Genomic DNA, 20894 nt, shown 5'->3' with positions numbered 1-20894 from the left:
AATTAAATGTTTTCAATAATATTCGTCAATCCGATGTGTATGACAAATTACATTTGCTAAACAAAGTGTGCAGGAAAGGGCTGATACGGCATGCGCTGGGAAAGGTGACCTTGTCTGCTCGCACCCACAAGGGCACTGCGAGCTATCTTCGTTTTAATGTGCAGTAAAAGCTCCTTTCGGTTGCAGATCGCATCTCAATTGACAAGACGGTCTTTTTACATCGTTTGCTTTGTTAAAATTTAACTAGCTTGAGATAACTGTAGACGAAATAATGGTAAGGTTTTGTTCGGATGTCTTTGTCCTCAAAATATTAAATTCTAAATCTAAGAGAGTCTTTATTCAGTTGTTTGTTTAATTAATCATTTAGTTCCAGTGTTTGTTGATATTAAGAGACTTTATTCTCCCCGTATCGAATAAAGACTAAGAAGGGTTTCACACTTCGACCGATTCAAATTAAATATAAATCCGTAAAATATGGAACGTAGCACTAGATCCGATTTCCTTCTAACGATTTCAACGTACAAATAGTTCTACGATTACTCTACGGATTTGGATATTTGTAGTGAGACACAGCTCTAATACAAATTATAATGAACAAAATAAATTTCTTCACGCCTGGTAAAAAACGCCTGGCGATTTAGAGGCACCTATTTCCGCTAACGTTTGAGCCTGATCATTAGATGTGGAAACACTGCCTGTCTCCTGGAAACTATGCCGTCAACTGACATACTGAACGATTTTTTTTAAATTTGGATGTTTGTTTAAAATTAATTACAAAAATTAAAAATGTCAGCAACCATGCACGCAGTCCTATCAAAAGTTAAGTTCAAATTGCATCGTCTCCAAATGTCAAAGTTCTAAGAGTACAATCGTTTAATGAACCTTGTCAGCGTTTAACTGCATAGATTAAGTTAGCTGTGATAGTCCGCCAGAGTCGCGTCTCTCGGGAGCCAATCAAATGTCTGGACTAAGTTTGTTCCCGACTGCAAACTGTACACTCTAAGGTTTTAAATTAGCTCATCAGGTTATGAATTGACTGTTAAATAAGTCGAGAGCTCAGCTTAGAATAAAAACATGATAAACCGGAGTGTCATTTAAAACTAGTGTTATTGCCTCGGCCAGAATAGGGCCCACTGCAGTGCATAGGCCTTTCGTGTACTTACTCTGTTTCTACGAACATTAAAGAAGTATAATTATTTTGTCCGATGCACTTTTTTATCATTATAAAATTAAAGAAAAAATACATAAAAAAAGGATGACAGCTTTAGGCCATATGTCTCACGAGGGCCCTGTGCGGATCAGTGTACAACAAAAACACTTCCGTAAAATAAAATTCCTGATTCATTCATTCACACATCAATATTCCCCTCTTTACTGCAAAAACATTCACCCAGCAAAATTAACTGTATACGTCTCCAATCCACGTTGAAATGTGTTTACATTTCACGAACGTCGCCACTGGCAGGGCGCAGGGCAAACAATCGGCGTCTAACGAACGCCAATTAGAACCCGAAGATTCCGTATAGAGCTATAAAATCGTAAGACAAGTGCCTTGTTAAGACACGACTTCTAAAGCGAATTAGTAAAATGAGATGACAAAATTGGGACTTATTCAGATAAGACTTTGTTCGTGTGTCGTTTGTTCAAATAAGACTATTCTCGATCGAATGATAAGCGTTGACGGAGGAAGGTTACTTGAGCAACTATGGATCGGAAGATGATGTGTCAGTAGGTCTCCCACTAAGTGCACTGACTAATTGTAAGTACATCGTGAGAATGAAGGGTTATTGGTGGATGCAGGGGGAAAGCTGTTGTTCATCATGGCGTTCTATGGAAGAGGCCTTTGTTTATCAGGTGGACGTCTTTCGGCTGATGATGCACCTACTTTACTGGTTCTGTCTCTACTGTTGTATTTTTGGTGGAAAATTAATTAACAATATAATTATTATTATTGTTAACTTTATTATGTTAATGCTATATTTTCAAAATGTGAACCAAAAATGACGAACAAAAGTCCTAAATCGAGTTTAGATCGATATATGTTGCGTGTTGCGGCAGCCGCCGAGTCGCGTTGCTTCAGGAAGAAGGGCTACGAATTAGCCCGTAACATGTCGAGCTAAACTCGATTTAAGACGTGAGTTATCCAGTTTCTTCATTAAATATGAGTGAGTCTCACGGTATTTTCTCGTTCAACATAATAATAGGAACAGTTCAAACGGCGCAAATATGCAGCCCTTGGGGAGGGCTATATTATATATATATTTTTTGCGCCGTTTGGTGTTGAGACCCTAGGGCCGTGGAGGCCAGGCGCACGCGATATCGCGAAAGCCTCATTGATGTTTCAGGTGACCAGAGGGCTGGCAGCTATTTTGGGCAAAGGCCTTGCGATACAACGCGGGAATGCTGCCAGCCTTCTGGGCACAATGAACAGCGACGGTGACATAGGATGGATTTTTTTATTTATAGGTTAGGCTAGCTTATATATTTTTTGTACATAGTCATATTTTTAAATGTTTAATGTATTGTGTTTTATTTATGTCACATAAATATGTTTTATTTTATTTTTGACAAGTATTCATTCTGATGACAAAGTTTTCTAATACATCATCGCCAAAGCGGTGTCAAATATCTTCAATAACGTTTCGTTAATACGATATCTTGCGCAATAGAGTTCATTGTAGCCACTTTATTAAATTAGTAATTGAATTTAGTGTCGACGTAATCAAAGCTTTCCTAGGGTGATGTGGCCTCAGCAAACAACTTGAGGTAATCAAACACGGTGAGAGTTTGCCTCGTTATTGACCCTTCACGGTTAACTGGTCCTCCATATCGCCCTCGTGTGGACTTGCTAAATGACGATTGGTACTGATTCTCTCTAAACACATACTGTAGACTCCTTCTTACCTTAATATTCCCACGGGCTAGAAATGTGCTCATATAAAATTCAATACACCTCACCTAACTACTATGTTATATAGTATGTTGTTTTTCATAATCTACTCGTATTCTGAAGAATTGGGAGTCAAACATGCAACTTGAAGATTTGAATTACGAGGTGGCGGTGTTTTTTATTCGCTTTATACTTTTGGGTCCCATGTCACATTCGATTTGTTGATTTATTCGATTTGAATATTTTAGGTGCATCCATACGGTGCATCACGTACCTACCTATAACTGTTCAGTAAGTCAGCTAGTCATCGTATTCAATAAAGTTATTATCATCATGTCGTATTCCAAGAAATAAGCTACTCGATAATATTTCAAAATGTAAAAAATATACCAACCGGAATATGATTTGCATAAAAAAAACACAAGCCCGAATGACTGTTTAATTTATCCCTCTGAGAGCGTATCAATCAATTAAAATAAAATTTCCAAATTCGAAGTTGATGTAAAATTAATTCTGCCACCAACAAAACCTTTAAATAATTAACTAATCTATCACCCCTCATTTAAATAAGGATTTATTAAGGAGATCAATCTAGGTGACAAGGGTTCACACGCATGTTTTGAACCCTAACTTCCTAATTGGGATATGTGAGGGATCCGTGTACCAGAATTTGGGGTTACGCGCGGGGGATTATGAAAATCCCACGATGTACGAAGTAATTAGGGGTCCACGTGAAACAGGTGCCTTAATTCGGAAAATTAAAATGAACTTTCAAAAAGATTTTGTTTTGCAACTAATAGTGTCACATGATTATTAATAATTCTGCTTAATAATGGTTTGGGTTGGTTAAGATTTATAAAACAATCGCAGAAATAAAATTTCTCGAGTAAATCGAAATAAATCAAACGTTATTACAACAAAATTGTTGTTATATCAATTATGACAAACATATTTTTTAGGGTTCCAGAAGAAATTAAGTAAAATCCTTGAATTTTAATTCAACTGCTAGACCTAAATTACTAGCAAAGCCATGGGTAAAATCCAGTTGGGTACAAAACAACTGAAGCAACAGATTTTATTTCTGTCAAAGTTAAAATTGAAGTCGAAATCAAAATATCTTCATTCAATATAGGCATAAGCACTTATGTATGTCAAAAAAATCTACCACCGGTTCAAAAAACCTCTGTTGAGAAAAATTCGGCAAGAAACTCAACGAGGCATTAAAAACAAATATATTTTTTAAACAGTTAACACTAAAAGTGCCAGCCTAAAGCTAAAATCCTATCCCAAAAGCATCAATACGTTATCCATTTGACGCGAAGCAGATAGTAACGAAATTTATGAGTTGATAAGGGAAGCTATTCTCTTAATGGATTGCCACGTTATACCAGAATGGCGCCGAATAAAATTGGGGGATGGAAATGACTTTTTTTTTTAGTAACAGGAAGTTGGGTTATTAATTTTTTCAATTCGCTTTTGATGTAGTCTTTATTGGTTATTTAGACGTTGACTGATGAACTTAGAGGAGCTATAGATACGTCAGCTTCGAGTGAAGTGAAGAGTAGTGAAGGGAAAGGAGAGGAGTGAAGTAACTTGAGAGTTTCTCGTTAGTTGGAAAGTTTGGAGATATCTTGAGATATTAATCATAATAGAAGTAGGCGTCTGAGATCGAGTACTGCCTTTTCGCAACGTAACGTTTGGCAACTTGTTTCATTTCGCAACTTTTCATTTCGCAAACTCTAAAACTGTAAATATTTCAGGATTTATTTCAGGGCCATCGTGTAGAACCCTTTAGGTTAGGTTAGGTTAGTTTTATAAAAATCCTGAAATATTTACAGTTTCAGAAATATTAAACAGTTGGGAAATGAAAAGTTGCGAAATGAAACAAGTTGCCACACGTTATTCGCCGAAACATTAGTAAACCGTCTGAGATAAATGTAATGATAAAAAAGGTCACGCCTCTGAACTAAAAGATGTATTTTTGGTTGGTAACATATTTTCTTGTCATGCACTATTTACTACTTTATCTCGATACGTAGATTATCATTATCGACACATGTTTCGTATAATAATGTTTTAAAATGTCCTCAAAAACAATTAATAGGGCAAATGCAAATGCAGTAAGCAAAATTTCAACAGTATCTCGGCCTTTATACTTCCACTGCGGTGCATATACCTCGCTGAATAGACTTTGGGTGGTCCCTGTGTGTATTGAGAAATTTAAACAAATTAAATAGTTTTCTTCTCCAGGCGGTAAAGTTTACTGAGTGCAAGTGTAAATCTAATTCACTTGTACTCTGAGCCCTATTAATACGACGTTTCTAATTAAAGCAATGCTTCATCCACATTGTCTGATTGGAGAATCTTTCTTCTTCTTATTTCACAGCTACTCGTAATTTATTACTTACTTATTTGCCAGCATTAGGGCTTTTATGGATTTAATACTGTTAAGATTAAGCACTTAAAAAAAGAATTCGACCTGCAGTTGTTTTCTTTTAAATTACTAGATGTTGTTGTGGGCACCTTTGAGCCGGGTACGACGCCGAATGGTGGTTTTTAGGTTGTAGTTTATGTCTTATTTTGTAGTTTATATTATAGGTTTAGGTTAATTTTATTATGTTTTTTATTTTGTGACATTAATATAATTTTTTATGTTTTATGATAACTTGTAGGTATTTATTGAATTGAATCTTATACATTTTTTGGAACCGATTTGAAGCATTTTGTAAGTTAAAATAGTTTCCTTTAAGTATATTATGTATTGTAAAACATTGCTTACTCGTACCAAATTTTCCGTGCAGGGATGTTATTTAAGTAACATCTGGTAAATTTACTTACTCTAAAATGGATCACAAATTTTCCATCACGAACAAGTCCACTTTAGTCGAAGTGTCTTTACTTATATTTTATCCATTTTACTCGATATTGGAGTGCAGTTGTTTGCCAACAGTCTGATCGTACAGTCGCCAACAACTCACCATTCGTGAACCTTATTACGATGTAGCATAAGTGCAAAAGGTCGGTCAAGATTGTACGACTGGCTACTGTACCTACGATGTTGAATTTGGCAACCCGTGCCGCACAGTTTGCTTAGAAAATTGAATTCTTCGCCATTCAAATTGAACTCGCAAAAATTATTTGGCAACCCCCTCCAAAGGCCGGATCTTAACAATAATATCGTTATTGTAAACTTATTTCTTATTTACTTAAATTTTAGAAGTATCTAAAATACCAACCTACCTAGTAAGGTGAACGAACTCAAAAGGAACAGAAATTTTACAAAACAGGCAAAAAAATACAGATTCAAATGTTCTTGTCCAATGTCACTTTCCACTCGCCTTTTTAAAGTTATTTTAAATATTTACCGTGTTTCATATTTCTTCAATTAATTTTATATAACTCCTCCGTGTCGTTAAGATCGCTCTGAGATTTCTTGTACTTATCATTTGCTCATTTTCATATGCTGAATAATTGAAAGTTGGGTTTGTTAAGTTAGCAAGAACTTGTGTTTTCACTGTGTACTTAAACGGAAGTTAATAGTTTAGTTTTGAGTAACTATTTTAAATATTGTAAATAGCAAGTTACATTCTTATAATTTTAATAAATCGCTGTCTTATCGGAAATCAAACATAATCACAATATGTTGACACCAATAATTTGTCTCTAAGTAAGACTGATACAAATTAAAAATGTATTTAATACTATAGCCGTTACCCGCGACTCTGTCCGCGTAGAACTCGGTTATTTATTACTATGCCGCGGGAGCTATGCAATTTCCCAGGATAAAAGTATCCCATGTCCTACCCCGGGACTCAAACTACACACACAAACCCACGGGCTTAAAACCTTTCGCATTTATAATACTTCTGATAAGTGGGATGTATTTAAGTATGTATTTATAAATAATTACGTTTATCCGTTGCTTCGTGTCCATTGGTATCCATAATGTCCCATGATATTTATTCATTTAAAATAGGAACTCTAAGAAATCCCATATTTTTTAAAGTAGGACATTTTTTCGACGATCGACATGAGCAGCAATTTGTTACAGAGTCGGGAAAATAGCACATGGTTTTGTAGCCAGACATCCGTCTACCGTTTTTAACTCACGTCACATTTCTATTCTTCCTATTATTAGTTCTACTTCTAATTACATTAACAAATACCGCAGATCGCCGGTATGTGCAGAATTCCGCTCTACGTTATTCTTTCGTCTACGCGACACGCGGGGCTAATATCACTTATCGGAGGCATGTTTACAACCACTCACCTGCACTGAAATGTGGGCGGTGGGAGCACATAGGGATGGGAAAAAGTATGTCGATAGATTGCGATCGATTTGCACTCTTTCGTCCATGCTGGTGGTGTGATGCTTACGAGGTAATCAGATTCTTATCGTATTCGCAACCGTATTAAAAATTTAAATACTATTCTAACAAAAAATGCCGTACAGATACAGTGCATTATGCATTTACATCGGGAACAGTAGGATTTCAATCGGAATACGACGGCACCCGAAGTCTCGATCAATTATTGTATTTAAATGAGTGACAATATGGAACTTTATTATTTAGTGTCAACGATAAGTGCAGAAGCTAATTGAGAAAGCGCGCAATGAAGACAAACTTTTCCGATAAAATGCGATGGAAAAACATTATTCACTACGAGTACATCAGTTATAACATACTTAGTCACAATACGGTATTTGACAACTCCTGATTTTGCCATATCTTAATATTATTATGAAAATATAGATATACAGAAATCTATATACCTGTCTCTTTCTCAAACGCTTTTCTCTATGCAGCAAGTATGGCGGTACTGGCGTGTGACGTCACATGCCAGTATGTCTTTCTCTGTCTAATCTTGAATTTAAAACCTTTATAACTTTGTTATTTGTAAAGGTAGCTTAAAAATTGTTTTTCTATTCGGTAACAGGCATTGTGTAGTTTTAATTTATAAAACATATACAAAATAGTCAAATACCGTATTGCGATGATTTGTCTATAAGAAGTAGTGAAATCTCACAAGGTAACTTGGCAACTTAAAATATAATCAAAAAAAAGCACAAAAGTCATCTATATTTACCATTTATCGAATTCAAAGCGCGTCACTAGTCACGCGTTGAACAAAGCGGGCGCGTCTCTAACCCGATTAACCGCGCAAGTACGCGCCGCGCCGCTGCGTGCGGGCTTTCGTTCCAATTCACCGTTGATTAGCTCGGATAAAACTGTTACATCATTCTGCCTGGGAACAATCTTACCAGAATTAGGGCAGCGGCTATTTTAGCAAAGAAAATACTCGAGTTTCGCAAATATGGCTAACACGCGCTATGTCGTATATCGCACTTCTAGATCAAGAGTATTATCAACTTAAAATAATCCACCATTTCAATCTAGACCTTCCAGAAATTGAATGAAGTCTTAATCAAAATGGGGTATTATTTTGATTGATATACTCGTGATCTATCTAACTGATGTACTAGTATTACTGAACGTAATTTTCTTAACACGTTAATGACTTTATATCACTAAGAAAGTAAGTAAACAAAAGCGTTATATAATACATAAAGCTGCACCTAATAATCAAAAGATTATAACAACGCTTTACTCAAACTTCTAATCTCAGCGCCCAACTTTCAGCCTAACACATTAGGGCAGACTGATGTTTGTTCTGACTAAGTACACTTTAATACTTCGAAATTCAGTTACACATTAGACTGATGTATGAGCAAGACGTAAACGGCTTGTGGTACGTTATAGCTAAGTACTTGTTTCAGAGGAGGAAGAGAAAGGTACTAGATAATTAACGCTTAAATCTGCGTATTTTTATTAAGAATTTAATCTTCCAGAGTAAAAGTAGAACAACAGGTTAGAACTATTTATCCCGCTATTTAATCAATGTTTTGCATTGCTAGGCTAAACCCAGTAAAATAATTATTAACATTTATGCACTCTGGACTCTCAACTGGATAACCAGTTAGGCAAAGAAAGTGGATAAAAAGGTAAATAAACACACTAATAACAGATTTTATAAAAAAAATACGTTACCTTAACTCTACCCTATCCTAGGTTGTGCCGTGTTTGCAATGGAAAGACTTCTAAACTAACTATAGATGATTATGACTTACTTACTAACGTATACAAAAAACCACGTCACAGCGGGTGGGAATAGTGGTTAAAAATATAAAAATAAGATCTGATAATTTAATAAGGCTTAGTTTCAATATACTATACAGTGTATCTGGTGTAGACATCTATTTACATGGTAATGAAAATACAAATTGAAATATAGATGCACAGAAAAACCAGGAAAAGAGACCAGCGCTGGGAATCGAACTCAGATCCTCAGCATTCCGTGCTGCGTGCTATACCGCTACACCACATGTGGACAGGACAGACACAAATTTCTCCTATGAACCACATATCTCAGTTTGTTTGTTTCTTATTTAGTTACTTAAGCAGCGACACTAGCGACATCTATGATTTAGCCCTCATCGAAAAACTTTCAGCACTCCATCGCCGCTTAAGTGATGATGATGAAAAATAAGAAACAAATAAGCTGAGACCACATGGTGCATAGGAGAAATTTGTGTCTGTACTCCTGTCCAGTGGTGGTGTAGGGGTATAGCACGCAGCACGAAATGCTGAGGACCTGGGTTCGATTCCCAGCGCTGGTCTCTTTTTCTGGTTTTTCTGTGCATCTATGTTTCAGTTTCAGTTTGTATTTTTGATGTGGATTTTACGGGATGACATTAAAAGTAACAAAATTTGGAGTTGAAATAAAAAATACAAAATACTCTAAAAACGAATCTTACATTGTATTGGTTCAGAGAGTAGTAGGTAGTGTACTTCAAATTGGTCGATAATTTGGGAGTAGATAATTCGGTGGGCTCTGATCAGTGATTACTTATTCAAGTATTCGATCAATGGTCATTGGAAAGCTGTGGATGAAACTAATACATAGCTAGCCCAACTAATATAAATATCTATCAAAATATGATAATCTCTCTTATCTGTATAAAACAGTAAACCATTTGCAAACACAGGTACATACAAGGTACCTATATGATTCGTTGTAGCAATGGAGGGATTGGCATATTCTCCATCATTCTTTGATATTTGCTTGAATTGCAAAGCTTTGCTGTTATTTGTTGGGATTGGGAGATAGTTTACTGTTTTGTTTTCACCATCGCTCGTGTCAACCAGCAACCCCAATAGAATCACAAGTCCTTTGCCTAAATAGAAGGTAGCAATACTCTTTTCTACTCCTAATACGATACTATTCATACTTTCCCTTAAACCAGCAGTGGATGGGTCATAGGTGTATCTTGTTTTGATTCATTCGTGTCAATGGTGTATTGAAACTATTTTTCCAGGTGCCTTAATTCACGTTATTGATATTATTTGTAACAAAGGAGGCGAGAACTCAAGTTTTTTTACATACCTTCCGCGTTCGAAAGGTTAAACGAAACAGACGATGCCAAAATCCTAAAGGCAAAAAGAAATCCTATTCGTTTTGTATGGGGGTAATACTTCACGCAATTTCGGATAGCTACCCCATAAGGTGATAAAGTCAAGAATTTTAGCCGAAAAAGAGGAAGTCAGGGGCGACGCGAGACCGGCTGTTTCTCATAAACGACACGCTCCACAGGACACCAACACACCCAAGCCTCACCTCTAATGAAACTTCAGGAACGCCGCGTGTAACGCACATAACTGCCATTAAATCACCGACAAAAGTTAGCAGTACTCATAACAATAATATCGTCGGGTACCACATAAAGCTCTTGGGTTTATGCGCGTATAACTTCTCCGGTGCGGTGCAACTGATGGGGGCTGGCGACATTGTTTCATTATCTACGTCGTTAAATTAGTATTTGATAGAGTTCAGTTGTAAAGATACGAGTAGAAACATAAAATACAGTAAAGCTTTATTTAGACGCTGAGAGGAATATCCTGCAAGTTTCATTAGATTTCGGGGCCGTGTGGCTATGAATTTATAATTGAACGATCATAGAAGGCTATCTACAACTCTCGCGATATTTTGGCGATTGGTATAGTTCGTTTTTCATTATTTTAGAAAAGAACACGATGCGACAATCAAATGTCTGTTCATTAAATCAGCTCGCCGTAGCACAGAGTACGTTAATTATTTCACGTGCTTATTATTCAACGTATATTTAGTCATAGCACGACGGCATAGTGACGTGACTTTTACGAAATAATGGAAATTATCAGAAGAAAAATTACAATACCTATTGTTACAAGTTCTTATTCAGTTGCATTGCATATGTTCTGGTCTCTGTTTAATCAAAACTGGAAGTAAAATTTGATGAACTTGAAAATGTTTTTCATAGTAAATATTATTTGATAATCTGCAAAGGAAGAGAGTATTTTACAAAGAAATAACGACACAGTTTTTTATTTTCGTTTGGGCCCCACCGCAGGCCTTTTCTGTAATTGGGCACATCCTGGTACCCATGCAAAAAATGTAGACAGAGCCCCAAATGGCCCTGCTGAAAAATTTATGCGGCCACGTTTGACGCGGGGCATGTCTCGCGGCTCCCATTTTTCCCGCCTAAATTAATGGTGGGGTATGCAATAAAAATCTTTCATCCATTTTACAATGGAATTGGACTTTTGATAACACGGAAAAGGAGTGAAGTCTGCTGTGATGTATGAGGTCGTTTCTAGAACGGAACGCGTGTTCAGTTACTCTGCGAGTTGGCTCTAATGGTTAAGTTGAGTTTCGACGGGATTTTGTTTTACTTTTAATGTGTATTATGAGCACTACTACTACAATGGTAAGAGTATGGTTGTTTTTACACCTCAAAGCTAGAAGAGATATATATGTTTTGTTCTAAAATGTAATTGGAAAGATTTGGCATTGGTTAAAAGAGATTAGAAGTTTAGAAATAACATGTCGCCAGCATGTTATTCGCCGAAAAACTTGAGCTTTTGTCAGATGGAACTGATTTGTAACTTCGAAAAGATGTTTTGTTTTATCCATTATCCATGTTTAGTCTAGATCATGAGAAAACTTGACACGCGATACTTTTATTCTAAAATAAATCTTCAAAGGCAATTCGACGTAAAACCCGGAACGTCGGTAAAAACAATATGGTCCTAAACGGTCCCGAATCTTTTGTCAAAAAACCCCAGCTAGGATTTAATCATGCGTCAACCTATACGGGTCATAGGTCGCTCATACCTAATCGGGGTAATCCATTTGGTAGACAAGTTTCACATCATGACCGTTTTATCGTGAGCTCCCGCGCTTCCCTCCCCCTGTACCAATTACCATCACGCGCGGGCGACGCGGTGTATTGCTGTGGACCAAGTATGCATGGTAATGTTTTATCAGCTCGTAAATTGTACGGATATCTGGCGAACCGTCAAACCGTCCGACTGACTTGGTAGAAAATTTTAGTGGAAAAACCTTTTTCTTTAGCTTCGTGACTAGTAATATCCGTGTATGATTTGTCTCTCGAATGAATATTCATGTTAGGGACGACGAGGGTTCGTGACAGGTGGAGCTTGCTCTTCGGAGTTACCATTGTCAAATCTGTCAATATTGCTTAATTGGGGAAATCTTTGATGTCAGTAACGGTTTTGTCAGCTACTCGATCTTGAAGAGTTGTCATCAGTTTGATGCAGCAACTGTACAATGAGTTTGGACGATAATACAAAGTATCCAATATTGGTAAAATAGTAACATGAAGTTGCTGTTAAAATAAATCCATCAAAAATATTAATGTTATGGGAGCCAATTTAATACTAAGAATATTAGTCGTTGTTGACTTCAACGGCAAAAGATATAGATCTATTATTACGAGTAAAGTTGCCAAGGGAGTGCGCTTGGAATATAATGCAAGTTCAAGACTGGACTTGCCTTGTTTTACCAACAATCCAAATTTTAAAAAAGTAACTAAGACAAGCCGTGGTGGCATAGTGGTTTGACCTATCGCCTCTTAAGCTGAGGGTCGTGGGTTCAAGCCCCGGCTCGCACCTCTGAGTTTTTCGAAATTCATGTGCGGAATTACATTTGAAATTTACCACTAGCTTTGCGGTGAAGGAAAACATCGTGAGGAAACCTGCACAAACCTGCGAAGCAATTCAATGGTGTGTGTGAAGTTCCCAATCCGCTCTGGGCCCGCGTGGGAACTATGGCCCAAGCCCTCTTGTTCTGAGAGGAGGCCTGTGCCCAGCAGTGGGACGTATATAGGCTGGGATGAACTAAGACAAATAATATAATACCTGTACTGTACGTAATCCTGGATCCTCGTTGAATTTTGTGTTATAGCTACTACAGCATTCGTAAAAGCGTAACGTAGTTCGTAGCACAAACATTTGAAAGAAATGAGTTGGTACAGATGTCGCTGGCAAACTTCTTGAGCGTCGGGCGACGTGGTGGAGTTTGCGCATGTACTTTAGCACCAAAGATACGTTAAATTCCTGATTGATCCAGGCTTTACTTTGCAGAAAGTCCGTCTTTGCATTATATAGAATAAAAAAGTGATTTCCAGCCTCTGTACGCTTAAATCTTTAACTAAGCGTCGACTTTAAAAGCGGTGTTAACCATCAGTTAGATAGATATTTTTTCACGGAAAATTCGATACCTCAAAGGCTCAAAGGGCGTAATAGATATTTGTGTCACAAGGGAGCAAAATGGTGTATTTACGGCGAGGGCGTCCATTGAATCCAGAATGTAGCGAAGGATTCTACAATAGAATCCTGAGCGTAGCGAGGGATTCTAAAGTAGAATCCTGAGCGTAATGAGGGATTCAAGTGTTAACGCCCAAGGTGAAAATAACTTTGCTCCCGAGTGGCTCATACAACTTTTCACACCGAGCATTAAGAAACTTGAAAAAAAAAAATTCTAAATATTATTAAAGAACAACCAGCATAGAAAATGGCGTGGCTTTACAATTATCAACTTCAAAAAATGGCATTTGCAATAAAATATTTAGAAAAGCCTTGAACAGAAAAGTTGCACTTTGCTCCCTCTCGTCAGGGCGAGAGGTGTGAAAAGAATATATTCATCTTAAACAGTTTTTTATCCTCTATCGATCAATTCAATATAATCCACGTAAGGGCATTATTGGCAGCGTTTTTGCATTGAATGAGCAGGTTAAAACATCTGGGGAAATAGTCTACTAGAGGCGCGATGAGAGCAAGAATGTTTCCTACATTACTTTTCTCACAATTTAAAATCCACCTACCTGCCAACTTCAGCATCGGAAACCTTCAGTAAACTCGCATTTCCACCAGTCCAGCAGGGCTACTACGAAACTCGAAACTCGAAGTTCGTATCGTACCGACCCTCTCGCTCTTGTATTAAATAGTATAAGTGTCAGAGGGACCGCACGCCACGAAATTCGAGTTTCGAGTTTTGTAGTAGTCCTGCTGTTCCGAGATCAAATACGCCCCACCGACTCCGTTCCCCGAATGGCTTACGAACATAAATTTAACAACAACAATTTCCTGGCGCTGTATTTTATATTTGATAGATGACTTGAATTTATAGGGAGATAAACGCCTTTCACAATGATTGCGCCAGGAACTCTTGTTTCATGTTAATACCGGATGCTTCTTTGGGTTTTGACCGGACTTAATCACGTAGGTAGTGTTTTATCGACATGCTTGATGACTTGCGTAAAACAATGCAAAACGTAAGGACCGTACCCCCTTAAGATACACGTAGTACCTATATAGGTGGTTCCAATATAAACAAATAAATATAAGTCCTACATATCGTAGGACAAAAACGGAGGAAGAAAATTTAACTTAACCGGTATTTATTATTCTGTGACTGAACCTAACATTTGTTATGTAATTTTATTTTCTTTTAACAAAACTTCCATATTACGTATACAGTGAGCCAACGAAACCTTGAATATTTTCACCGGAAACTTTACTAATGTTTTAATTACAGACCCTTGGAGCACTTTCCGCCCCTTCTCCCGTGTAAGCCCAGGGGATGCTTTCAGGTGTCCCATGTGTCAAAAGGGTGTGAAAATTAGTGTGTTTCACCGCACTAGACAAAGTCTAAAGTGGTACTTATTTTCAGAAGAGTAGAGGTATGCAAGGGACAAAGTAGGATTTAAAATATACGGATGTGCGGTGCGTGCGGGCCCGATGCGTTAGCAATTTTTTTACGATCTTAATGTTAGGTGTTACGCGAGAGAGCATGAATGCAAAGGGTTCATTTTTAAAGTTATAGCCGTGTTTTTATTGTATCAGTTAATTTTCGCTATTGTTGATTATAAGCGTGCGTTCATGTCAAACTCAGAGGAGGCCCTGTAAGATGATATTGTTAGTAGTAGTTAAAAATGTTTAATTTATTTTAAGTGTGTAGTGTGTGTTAGCAGAACTAGCATTATGGTGTTTCGGCAGAAAATATATTTTTATTTATAAATATTAGATTACTCGACTGTTTATCATTCGTAAAATTGTCATTTTATATTGGTTATTGTTGTTTATGGATTCACATGTATTGAGCGCAATAGTACATTGTGTCTTAAGGGCGGTAAATAAGGAATTACGAACGAGAGTCTATTCGAAGTCGAAGACGCTTTAACGATCGCATAATATTTACCTTACCTGCTGCAGGAGCGCGCGCAGCACCATCAGTACTCATTTACCGACCTTGGGCTTCATGACAATTTTACGCGCAATGACTCATTTGGTTTCATGACAAGCACATTAAGGCCGAGGGTTTTATTTGGGGGGTTGCAACCAAGGTAGCCTGCATGTTATGACACTGTTTACGAGCAAGTGTGATGAAAAGTACTTTAAAGACTAACCCGCGTATTTAAAAAGGTTGTTAAATATCTGCTCACTTAACATACGTTGATTTACTTTGTTATTTTATCTTTGCGGATCGCGGAAAAAACGTTATCTTTCTTGTAACAAGTTTATAACTTTTTATGTACCTACCTACCTTTAGAAGAAGATTGAAAGTTTAAAAGCGCTCAGTTATAATTGTGCAGTTTGTAGTGTAAAGAGCTTACCGTGTGTTGCCGCCATAAGTGTGAAACTTCGAACGTACCGTGTCAGGAGCGTATTAACGCTAGCTCCGAGCAGTGTGTGCCCCACTTTTTTTTGCTGTATATTTTGTATCGTGCCAACGGATTTTGAATATTTTAAAGGCAACTGCTTTCCGATAAAGTAGGTACGTAAGTACGGTACGGTAAGTAGTATTTTACTAAGAATATTGGGTATTTTCACCTATCTAGTGAAGTATATAGTGATATATATTATATAATATAATATCATAAATTAAAAAGTTTGTAAGTCTGTTTGTTTGTTACTTCATCACGTCCAAATCACTATACCGATTGTGATGAAATTCGGTATACAGATAGTGTAGGTTCCGGAGAAGGACATATAATAGTTTTTATCCCGGAAAATTGCATAGCTCCCGCGGGATAGCGATAAACAAATTCTGCGCGGACGGAGTCGCGGGTAACGGCTAGTACGGCGGTATGATAAGCTAGATTCCTAAAAATATAATTTATTATTCCGTCAGTTAGATTTTCAAAAAATATCGGACACGTAGGTATTTTTTTCCTTTGTCAATTAAACAAAAAATATGGACATATTGCTGGTTAAAGTTCCGTGTGACGTCACACTTGCGTACAGTGGGAGTAGGAAAACCTTCGTCAGTTATTAAATTGAGTCCTTTATACAGTCATAGACTCTTAGTACGTTTTGAAACCAAAGCACTAAGTAGACAAGGGCATATCAAGTTATATTTACTTGACATGATAATAAGGGTCAAAATATTATACACCTCTAACATACATCTAGGTTCATATCAATACCAAATATTTTTAATAAACAGCGTCGTAAGAGTTTGAATCAAATAATGTTCTATTTTATACGGTATTTGACTATTTTTTATATGTATTATAAATTAAAACTTTACAATGCCTGTTATCGAATAGAAAAACAAATTTTAAGGTACCTTTACAAATAACAAAGTTCTAAAGGTTTGAAATCCAAGATTAGATAGAGAAAGACATACTGGCATGTAACGTCACACGCTAGTAGCGCCATACTTGCTGCATAGAGAAAAGCGTTTGAGAAAGAGAAAGGTATATAGATTTTCCAAAAAATCACTATAAATTCAATTTTCAACTGGTTTATGTTTTCTTTTCGCTAAACACTTTATGTATACCTATATTTTCATATAAAAATATGAGACATGGCAAATTCAGGAGTAGTCAAATACCGTATTGTCAGTGTTTGTCAGTGCCAAGGTGTAGTGGTAGGGTTGCTATGGTCACCTTTAAACAAGATTATGTTTAGCAGGTTGACAGTTTGATGCAGTATGTCATACTCAATTGGTAAAGCAGATTATTGCTCATACTGAGCAAAGGAAAATAGATCTTAAGGTGACGAACCTTTCTTTACTCCGACTGTACACTTTTTAATAAGGAGTGACGTCACGGCCCCACTCCCCAATCACGCGCTTCATTTTTGTCACTTTTTGTTTGATTGACCAAAGAAAAAAAATCGAGTCCAATATTTTCCGATAGTCAAAGATTTTCCGATAATTTGACTGATAGACTAAACAGAAATATAAAAATATGTGTACAGGTCGATTTACGAGAGATGACATGAATAAATTGAATCCTATCCTACTAATATTATAAATGCGAAAGTTTGTTAAGTCTGTTTGTTTGTAAACATTAACTTGGTCCTCCAGCGTACCATACACAGTGTAAAGTCCATCAGCTCAGCCCTCATTTCGCTCACTTAACCACTTTTGTAATTTGTGTTACAAAAAGGTTTCCAGATTTATGTTTTACCTGTCTACTGCAGCTGGGTGAGCCCTAATTCAAGCCCATATGGCGTTGAGAGCCAACCCTAACTGTTTAGCACCTTTGTGTGCTAAGGTTTATATAAGGGTCCTCGACTCGAGGATGCCGTGTAGACGGGAAATTCGATGTTCGAGTGTTTGATGGAAATTTGTGGGCTAAGAAAAATACGGGGAATGAAAGTTTAGTTTTAGTTTTGAGTATTTGATGTAACTTTTGCAAGTAGCCTGCGACTGAGGCGTTTAGTTTATCGGTAAACTTTAGTGCAAATAAAATATACCTAGTGCCATCCACGAAGACGCGTGATTTTGTCAAAATTAGCCATTAATGACATTGTAATAAGAACCACGACACGCGGCATCGTGAATGACTCTATCTATAAACGTATAAATGTTTACAAGATTTGTTTTAAGACGAGTTCACACAGGGAGCAATAGAAAAAATAACGCATGATGAGCGACTGGTTTCGATTTCCGGCCTCCAGGTTTGTTTTAGTGGGTACAAAAAGCTTCATTATCATTATCATGATTTTTATACAGAGATTCAGCTTCCGGTTACTATAGCACAGTGGTAGGCAAACTTTCTTCATGGGGGGGGGCTAGAAAGTTACAGATATTTTAGAGGAGGCCCAGGATTACACCATTTTATTTTATAGGTACGTTATTTTTATGTTTTTGCCAAAAAACTATATTACATTATGATCGCGGGCTATATAGGTAGATACTATTCACATCGAAGGAACGTCGGTGGGCCGGCTTAAATCCCTTCGCGGGCCGGAGTTGGCCCGCGGGCAGTACTTTGTCCATCACTGCTATAGCAGATTGTACAATAAGTGAGTAAAGCTCACCATTTTACCTGACTCGTTATGTCCATGCAAGCTGCAGGCGAGGGTTGATAGGTTAAGTCGAGAGTCAAATGGGTTTTATGAACAAGTACGAGTATATAGTATTTTTTAATATAGTATTTTTCTTGCAATCGAAGTGAAAGGCAGAGAGAATGCTTTTCACTTCGATTGCAAGAAAAATAATCAACAGCAATGCGATTTTCCATCTTTTATTTTCATGCGCGGCTATACCTATAATTACTTATTAGAATCGTATAATCTTATTAATTCGTTAATACAAAACCATATTTTATAAACTTTTTTATTTTTGATTGTTGGCGCCTGATTTTAGACGAAAATTTACTTTACGCACGAGATTATAAAAAAGCATTATCTGTCGCCTACATCTAGCATAAATACGCAGTTTACGTACATGAGAAGTGAAAAATACTATTAGAGGAAAACCTTATTGTACTTAAGATTGGTTTTTGGAGTCTTTTTGTATTTTTTATTTCAACTCCAAATTTGTTACTTTATGTATGTCTGTATGTGTTTATTTTCGCTTATTGTACTTGTTATACCTACCTAAGTTCTAATGTTGTGCTTTGTACCGTAACACTTTCCTGCAGCTTCACTGAATTCTTAGTATCAACTCCAGCACAGTAGGTATCAAACGGCTCGTAGAAAATAGACTAGAGGTTAAACATCCCGTAATCGAGAACATTCTAGGAAAGGGGTACTTAATAGTAGATTGTACAACAAGAGCATAAAACGAGCCATTTTACCCAAGACGTTCATATAGTTACTCGAGCCGGTACGGCGAGGGCGGATAGACGTCGAGGGGAAAATGGGTTTAGTGCTCGAGTTTTACACTCTGCTCTTCACTTAGATTGCGAGAAAATGAAATAGCAACAGTGGAAACAATTGATCACTTTCTATATACCTTTTATTTTCATGCATTATTATATAATTCTAATTTTTTAGTTTCATTGATTTATTTTGATTGATTTGATGAAGTTTTAGTTTTATATTAATTAAAAATGATATGTAGAAACTTTTTTGTTTGTGGCTGTTGACACCAAGGTAGTCTTAGACGAAGATTTTACTTTATGCACTAGAGCATTAAAAGGAATTTTATTTCGCCTTCAGCATAAACACGATTACGAGCATGAGGAGTGAAAAATATTACCTCGTATTGCGTGGTGACGCACAATAGAAAAATCACTTTTCTCTTTTTCTTACAAGAACATATTTTTGGATCCTATAGTAATATTTTATTCCCCGAATTGTATGGGCAGCGCTATCGTGCAAATATTTTACAATGCAATACAAGATTTTGTATTGATTTGGCGAGTCATCGAAAATACATGAACCGCTAAAACTTGCAATCGCTAACCCAGAAATATCTAATGTCAGTCTCCTACGTCAGCCGCATCCTCTAGCAGGTACTAAAATGTCAAAGGCCATAAAAATGTTATCTCCACCCGCTAGGATTCACGGACCTTATTATTATTTCGCAACGAGATGTACTACGTGACAAGTATAATAACGACTCATATACTCTTAAAGTGGGAGAGCAATTTGTAAGGGATCTGGGCGTCTAACAGGCAAAGTTGGATGAGTGCCGAGTGTCGTCTTAAACGCCTTAATTACTGTGACGGTGTATTGACGCGTTAAGTTTGGCAAATGTAATAGTGCTCTAGAAAATCGAGAAAAAAAGCAAGAATTTCATTATGGAGTTGAATTTCTAGTTCTGGCTGCGTAGTTTCTAGTAGGTAAAACAGTGATGGTGAGAGAATTCTTAGAAAAAAGAACTTTGTTTAGTAAAAGACGTCTTCCATATCTTCTGGATGATGAAGATGATGACAGAAGCATTAAATAGGTACGAATGTATTTGTATTGTTGTATTTAGTAGACAATATTAATTACTATTAGTGTTAAGAAAAGTACAAAACTTACCTTCTACCCGTTTTACAAGCTTTTATTTGGATTACTTCGTTTTTGACTTGTTTCTTAATTGAAATTTAACCTCGTTCCAGCCGATAAGCTGCCGATCATTGATTGAAAATTTTGGTAGGTACGGATATGTAGTTTAATTAAACGACAATGCATTTAAGTACAGTCAGCAAAAAAACTTTTCACTTCTCATGCTCGTAAAGTTGGTATTTATGCTGGATCTAGGTGACATAAAATTACTTTAAATTTAAAAAAAAACAACCCCGAGGGATATATAAAAATATCATAAAACAGTTATAAGTTTCTATATATTTTTGTGATAATTTTTATTAAGTATGTAAAACTAAAAATCAATCAAACCAATCAAAATAAATCAATGAAACTACAAATGTATAATT

The 20894-nt window shown here is 36.7% G+C and overlaps 1 protein-coding gene across 1 annotated transcript in view; it reads left to right on the top strand.

Annotated features, from left to right (window-relative positions):
- Positions 1 to 20894, top strand: part of LOC141433952 (C3 and PZP-like alpha-2-macroglobulin domain-containing protein 8) — a 227403-nt gene that overhangs the window by 69621 nt on the left and 136888 nt on the right. The window lies entirely within an intron of this gene.

The sequence above is a fragment of the Choristoneura fumiferana genome, chromosome 13, assembly GCF_025370935.1.
Source record: "Choristoneura fumiferana chromosome 13, NRCan_CFum_1, whole genome shotgun sequence".
In the NCBI taxonomy this organism is placed as follows: domain Eukaryota; kingdom Metazoa; phylum Arthropoda; class Insecta; order Lepidoptera; family Tortricidae; genus Choristoneura; species Choristoneura fumiferana.
This window is presented reverse-complemented; position numbering and strand designations above follow the sequence as displayed.